Source organism: Protomyctophum bolini (assembly GCF_963924005.1).
Source record: "Protomyctophum bolini genome assembly, chromosome: 12".
NCBI lineage: Eukaryota > Metazoa > Chordata > Actinopteri > Myctophiformes > Myctophidae > Protomyctophum > Protomyctophum bolini.
This window is the reverse complement of record NC_137873.1, coordinates 10,066,020-10,073,955: the sequence shown is the minus strand read 5'-3', so window position 1 is coordinate 10,073,955 and position 7,936 is coordinate 10,066,020. Positions and strand designations below refer to the sequence as shown.

The window sequence follows — 7,936 nt, the reverse complement described above, 5'->3', positions numbered from 1 at the left end:
GACATCGCTCAACTGCCAGTAGAGTAGACTTAGGTGAGGTGCTCAATACATTTACCTAAAATTGTCATTTTGATTTGGGCCATTTACAAATATACAAATTAGAGACACAAAAAAACAGAATATAGTTTACTCAAAACTCGAAAGATAAACTTTGTAAAATAACATTATTTCCATCTAGCCCAAGATTTACAATAAACAGCACGCACTCTCTTGAGTGTACAGGGTTTGATGACGGCCCATGTAGGGCCGGGCCTTAATTTTCGGGCCTGTTGAGAACTCTAGTTTTTGCCGGCTGCCGGGTACGGCTGCACTAATAACTTTGGGGCAGGCCTGTCTAGAGTTTGAATGGACAGGTATAAGTATATATATCTCCAACACACACACTCACGGGAAATGCTAGATTCCATAGTTAAGTGTGACCTGCGGTCGCAAAAACACAGCACAAATACACACAGTAAACATTTAACATTAGAGATTACACAAAAGATTGAATACTGTTTACCTGTAAGATAAACCATGCAGTGTAAAATAACATTATTTCAATTGAGCCCAAGATTTGCAATAAACAACACACACGGCGCACACACACACACACACACACACACACACACACACACACACACACACACACACACACACACACACACACACACACACACACACACACACACACACACACACACACACACCTACCTCTTTTATCTTTTGTTAGTTACGTACTAGTTAAAGGAGAAACGGAAGCTTGAGGGTGACAAACAGTGTATGTCTGCATACCAGGACACAATTAATAGATGATTTATGGAAAAAAATTAATTGAATTTGGAGCAACAAAAATACTTAGAATTAAGACAACTAGCTTCATTCTAGCTGTGGGGGCAGGCGGCAGGGGGGTGGAGAACAGGAAGAACAGGGGGCATCTATGAAACAACATGTACAGTGGTGGGACAGGATTGTAGGCTGAATTTGTGGGTACCGGTATATGTGTTTTAGTCTGGATTTCTCCATCTTCTAGCAACCTTCTGAACCTGAGCATACAGGGGTACAGTAGTGGCCGCAGGTACGGAGCCAGAGGGATGCTGAAACAAACAGTAGATGGTCACTGGAGTATTTCTATGTTCAGGGTGCTGACCATTAGCACTGTCTGGATTAGCCATCGCTGGAACAGTGGTCGGAAACTAGAGCAAAACCCGCATCCCTTTTTAATATAGTTTACTGTCCATTATTTATTTATTTTTAAAGTGTATTATTAACCTGTCTATTAACGTACATTTCTACTTTACCGTAAACAATTATTTTAAATGCTTAAGTTATCCCAGTGGAGCTGGAGAGAGTGATTGTAAAAATGGAGGGTTACCTGAACAGAAACATATGTTGAATTTGTCACGCTGTTGTCAATGTTTGCATTCCCTGAAAAACAGCGTAAGCAACAATCAATTCTTAGAGTCCGACTTTCTCATTGGGAGAATATATATATATACACAGTATAACATTTAACATTGAAACTGTAAAAGTACACATTCTGGAACTTACCTCTTCTGTGCCTTCTTATATAATATAATATGGCAATGATGACAACCGTTCCACAGATGCAACCCACAAGTATACCAACAATATATGATATACTGCTTCCACCTGTGAACAAAAGATGTTCTGATGTTTAAAAGAAAAAGTGTTTTACTTCTCACTGTGTGTGCATCTGTGTTGGAGAATTAACCTACCGATTTCGGTGACACCTTTGCTCTCACCCATAGTCTACCTATATTATTGTGTGTATTGTAGCTATATTATTCCTGCATTGTATAGTTTAAAAAAGTGGTGGCAGACTGCATACCACAACTATAGCAAAGACAATTGTGAACAATATAGTTATCGTTATAATTTATTTCTAGTACTTGGGGACGGGTTCACTATTTTGGAATAACAGGCAAACCGGCATGAAGCACAGCAGATATCAGCCTAGATAAGATCCGTGCAGCAGTGATGATATTATATATTTTTTGTCCATGCATATACCTGAATGGTATGTAAAGCGCTTTGAGTAAGCACAAAAAAAAGTGCAAAATCCAAATCCATTATTATTATTGTTGTCCTGTTGTCCAATTCACTGGACTATGAAAGGCAGTCACTGGATTCTCCATTCAGTAAAGTGCATGTCTGCTCCCTTTTTTAAGCAATACATACTGTAAGCACCGTAAGAAACAGTCTCCCTGTTTTGATTGGAACTAAGTATGTTCCCTCAAACCTATGTTTCCTCAACCCAAAGTATGTTCCCTTAGCCCTATCTGTGTTCCAGTATGTTCCCTGAAACATATCACACCACTCATCAATGGCACTCTATCAGCTGATTTGCTCAGGCGTGCACATTAAGACGTATGCTAAAACGTGTATTTCTACATGAGTGATTCACATGTGAAACATAAAAGCATAACATAATATAAAGTGGGTTTGTGTGAAGACGTCTATCTGGGCGCCACTCCACTGCAACTAAAGAGTGCCAAAATACTCTCCTGCCACATCGGCATAGCTGGCCCCAAATTATCAAACACAAACAGGTGAGAAAAAACACACTAATGCACCCAAAATCGCTGCACGTCTCATGCCAATCCACTTGCCTCAAAAATAGGACTCTTAATTAAGGCCTATTCATACTCCAGTTAAAACTCGGTGACCAACGAAACAGTGATTAGTAAAAACAAGAGAGATGTGTTTGTGTGAGCGCATTGAGTGGTGAGTCGCTTTAACTCGCTTACCACTGTGTGACGTCGTCATATAGCTTTCGGTGGTCACCGTATCACCTAATAGTATGTATTATGAATAGGCCTTTATTGTTAATAAACTTTTGAACCTATTAGTAACAAAATGAATAAGACATGACATGAAAAGTGAACATGTTTTACCTGATACAAGCTGACACAGAGGTGTTATCTCCTTGAGCGAGCTGAACAGGTTGCTATGGTTACAGTTGATGAACCCCTCAGACATGTAGACAGAAAGGAGACCAGTAGAAGTCCTGACCCGTGAACTTTCTCCTCCCTCCGGAGAGCAGTGTTGGTTGTTGTCACATGTAAAAGTATTGTTGACCGAAGAGTTCTCGCTGCTGCAGGTCACTGTCACGTTACAGGAATCAAGGCCGGAGAACTTTGAAACCACTGTCAGATTTACTGGAGACACTCCGTCTGGGGGGAAAAAAACAAGCTTTTATTTAACAAGACACTGACCTCAATTTTGAGTCATTTCATATCCATTTAATTTCCGGTCTTCTTCAAACAAAGAAGATGTGTGACTTCTAATGATATGAAATAATTCATATTAGTACATTAGTGCAAAGTTGCAAACTGTGTTCAATACTGTGTGAGAGAGGCTGTGTCATGTCCATGCTCTGAGTCTGAACTATATTTAGAACAAGAATGCCTATCATCCACTGACCATTTGATATGACAGTGTGCAGAGTGCACAGGCTAGCTAACACCACACTGACCATTTGATCCAACTGACCATTGCCTAGCATGTTGTCTTTTATGTTGTGATGATTAAACAAATTTGAGATGTGTATTAGCCAATCAGCTTAAAGACCAAAGGGATAGAGAGAACTACATGATGTATTAGTAAGGACATGAATATTTCTGTAAACATCTGGCAACTGTAAAGACTTTAGCTCTCAGGATGAGAAGAGAGACTGGTGGGAGAGCAGAGTGAACAGACAGATAGAGCTGGTGGTCACTGGTCTGGGACACCTGCTATGGCTGTCACTGAATAAACGAAAAAAGATGAACAACTCTTCATTTCCCAAAACCCTCATCACTAACTATAAATCTCTGTAAGTTGGTGATTCAAGCTGCTGCCTTATGGAGTAGGGGCTGGGGGGGAGGTGAATAACAGATGTGTAGTGCTGATGACCCAATGCAACTAGAAAGAAAAGCAGGGATGCCAGTCTCCTTATAAGAGTTTTAATCACATCTGAGCCCCTCTTTTTTATTTCATTCAGTGCATCTACTGTATCGTGTTGATACACTTGTGTACAATATGCCTATGCTTTGTTTGTTTGTTTTTACTCTGTACAGCACTTTGGTCAGTCTATGGAAGTGCCATGTCCACTGTGATGTCACAAAACTTCAGATTAGTGGTTCTCCAGAAGCCTTTCGCACTGAACTGGCACAGTAATGTAGGTATGGGTGGGCAATATGCACTAGTTACTACTAGCGACTAGTCTATTTAGTAAATTGCAGAAACTTGTGTGTCCTTTTTCACCTCTACCACCCGTTCTTGGTTATAATAACATCAGATTAAGGTAAGAAAATAGTTAGTAATTAATTCTCTCCCATGTCCGTATATATACCGCTAGGGGACTGATAGATAAAATGTCTTATCTGTTTACAAACTAATGCCCAGTGGTCAATGTCCCATATTCTCCTGAACTATGAGCCAGGCGGGATCATTCATAATTGTCACCTTATCCTTCATATCATCATTTTACTCTTAACCTACTGCCTGTTGTTCTCCTTATCATCATAAATGTCATGTCATTCATGTTTATGGCCAAAATAGGTTTTCATCTGTCCCATTTAATATCTTGTTGACGCCTTATTCAGTCTCCATGTTGTCTGCCTCCAGCCACAAACTCGCAATAATGAGAGGTCTACTGCATTTATTCGACCTTGGCCTAGAGATAGGAGGGTTTTTCTCTGCCGAAAGTTCACAGTGAGGGAAAGAAGTTATCTACAGGTTGCCTGACTCTCCAGGCCTCAATGGGCATCCATGTGCGGGACAGAGAAGATGAGCGCCATCCTCATAATCTATGCGGTGGTCCAATGAGCGCTCGACAACCAGTGCTTCAGCCAATGAACTATATATCAACAAATCTGACGGGATCTACAGTATTTAGCCTGGAACAAATACTGTGAAGAGGAGTTCAGTTCCGGAGTTCAGTTCAGCTTCGGGTTCTTTTGGAATCAACAATTGATTATGCTAAATTATATTGATGTAACAATATTCTGAACCATATTGTAGCACATTCTCTATGTAAATTGACTTTATACTGTACTAAAATAATGGTTAAACCTTAAACTCTCTCCGAACTTTATTTCATCTGCCTCCAAATCATTTTTTAAGGTATCTTTCTATTTTTTTGGTACAGTGATGGTCATTTAAGGGCTACTCACTCATTTTTAAGGTAAATACAGCACGGTATTTAATTGGTCTCCCTGCTGGGTTATTTGAAGGTAGCCTATAGATTTACAGTGTTTCCAAATTATACAGTTACAGTCCTTTCTAAACTATCTATATTAAAGATGGATTATATATTTTTATCCATCAGGGACGTTATTTGCTAGGTCCGTACAGACCCAACTCAGTGTGAGTGTATAAGTATAATGGTTGAGCCCCACCGCAGCTTTTAACATTGATCCGGTTGAACGTTTCCGTCACCACCAGCTATGGAACGTTAAATCTGATGTCCGTTTACCTTAGTTACAAGCAGGATTTTCAAATCTCCATAAATCGGTATCCAGGAGAGCTGTCCATGGTGGATCTTCAGCCATGCAAATTTCAGAAGTAATTTGTGACTTTGTACCGCGTCGCTTTCGACATGTAAATGTTTCTGGCGAGAGGTAAACAGTGTGCCCTAATGCTAATGATAGCAAAGTGTGTGTATGCGTGGCGGGGGGTGGAAACTCCCTAATAAACGCTAATGAACGCTAATAATGGTGGCAGAGGATAACTACATTTATGCTAACAGCTAGCGGCAGAGAAAGAAATGAAGGAAGACATACATTTAAAACATGACAGAATAATCAAGAGAAATTAGTCAATTTTGTAGATTACATTAAGGAACCTACCTTCAACTGTCACATTGTACTTTACAATAGATGTGTATTCAGTTATAAACGTGGCTGCTTCGTAAAGTCCACTGTCCATTTTTCTTAATTTCTTCAACAACAAAGAATTATCTGCCTCAGAAAATGTAAACCTTTCATTGTACTTTGGAAAGGTCCGGTCGAGATAGTATGGGCTACTTTGGAAATTGTATTCTAGTAAAATGTCCTTGTTGCATCTCCACTGAAGTCTCTTTAGTATCAGGCCAGGTGTCGCGAGCCTCGCTGTCGGGATGCCTAGACGTATATCCTGTCCACTCAGAACAGGCCTTTGCTGCACAATCACATCACTGGAGGCCACTGCAAATTAATTATTAGGCAGCATTATAAACATGATACAGAAAATATAATTTTATTCTAATTGTGTAAAATAAATAATATTCTGGTACGCTGTCTTTGGAATTACTGTAGTCTGTACATTATCATCATGATATCATGACATCGGTCATCATGTTATTTATTACAGGTGGTTTCTATTTATGGTTATTTTTTCACATACACAAAACGATAGTCAAATCACTATTTGCTGCCTAAATTTGCTAAACATTTTATTCTGTCTTTTGTTTGACAGTTTGTATACCCATACCTTTAAGCAAAGTAAAAATAGATTAAATGAAACAAAATTAATATATCTTAAAAATATACATTAACATGGGTCTAACTGTTTATAATGAGGAATCAGAAAGTGAGATTGTGAGATATGGAACAGGAAAAGGTGTGGGTTTTCATTATATTATGCTAGCTATACCCTTCTCTCTAAAGTTTTTCTCTTCCCTATACTAAATAATGTGACCTTACATGGTGTTTCTTCTTAATTTCCCTCTTATAGATCATATTAAAAAAACGACTTCAACTAAAACCCTTCTGGTGAGACCAGTTTTGTATTTATTCTATTAAAATTTAAATAACTTAATCAAGGAGAAATATCCCGGACCCAAACTATATTGTATATGAATGTCCATGTGAATACAGCTTAGTTTTAAATTAGTCATTTAACATTTGTTTAAATTCACTGTACCCTGAACCCAGGGTGTTCAGTTCCATTATTATTAATAAGGTAATAAACCTATGATCTGATAATATTGAGTTTTTGTTTGAGAAACAAGAAGAAATCAAGAACAAAACATATTCTATAGTATGATAATTGATAACTGTACCTTATTGAATCTATAATGCATCATCTCTGACTAACTTGGGAACAATAATACAAGTACAATGTAAAAAAACATCAACCAACAGAGTACATTTTTAAGGTTTTACCTTGCTTCAGAATAAGTAGAACGATCACACACAGGAGGAACTGAGCCCGCATGGTGTGTGCTGCAAGTTTTCTGTTAAATGAGAGCACTTCCTCTCATGGGTATATGCATATATACTGCATACTGCAACCACAGTGGTGAAAAAAGCCCAACAACGGCTCTACTGCCTGAGGCGCCTGAAGAAATTCAGAGTGAGCCCCCGCATCCTCAAAGCGTTCTACAAGAGCACCATCGAGAGTGTTCTGACGAGCGGCACCACTGCCTGGTTCGGAAATTGCACCGCTGCAGAACGGAAAAGACTGCAGAGAGTGGTGCGAACAGCACAGCGCATCGTGGGAGGGGAGCTTTCCCCACTCCAGGAAATACACGAAAGACGTTGTGTGGCTAAGGCTGAGAGCATTATCAGGGACATCCATCACCCCAGCCATAGCCTGTTCAAACCACTCCCGCGCCCACGGCCGGGCAAACGCTATATGAGCATCAAGAGCAGCACCACCAGACTCTTGAACAATTTCTACTTGTCCACAATTAGACTGCTGAACAAGAGCTAGGATTGGTGACGCCACACAGACTGAACGGACTGGTCTCCTTTAGTAGAGACTACTCTGTTTATACACATAGGCTACATTACTTATTTATTTTTTATATGCATACATATTGTACCATGTAGATTAGTCATGTACTATGCACTTTCTTCTTTTAACTGCAATGATGAGCCTGCACAAACAAGAATTTCACCCATGTTACCTGTAATGTGATGTGACAATAAAGTTTGATTCTGATTCTGATTCTGATTCTCTATAGGCC

At 39.3% G+C, this 7,936-nt stretch overlaps 1 long non-coding RNA gene across 2 annotated transcripts; it reads right to left on the bottom strand.

The window, feature by feature from the left end:
* Positions 1-1,544: 1,544 nt before the first annotated feature.
* Positions 1,545-6,017, bottom strand: LOC308325190. Of its 2 annotated transcripts, none has more exons than XR_013965011.1 (3): positions 5,835-6,017; positions 2,898-3,176; positions 1,545-1,632 (listed from the first exon to the last, which is right to left on the bottom strand). It is a non-coding gene; the product is annotated as an uncharacterized lncRNA (long non-coding RNA). The 2 variants fall into 2 exon arrangements; XR_013965012.1 differs by lacking the exon at positions 1,545-1,632 and adding an exon at positions 2,749-2,795.
* Between the last annotated feature and the right edge of the window lie 1,919 nt (positions 6,018-7,936).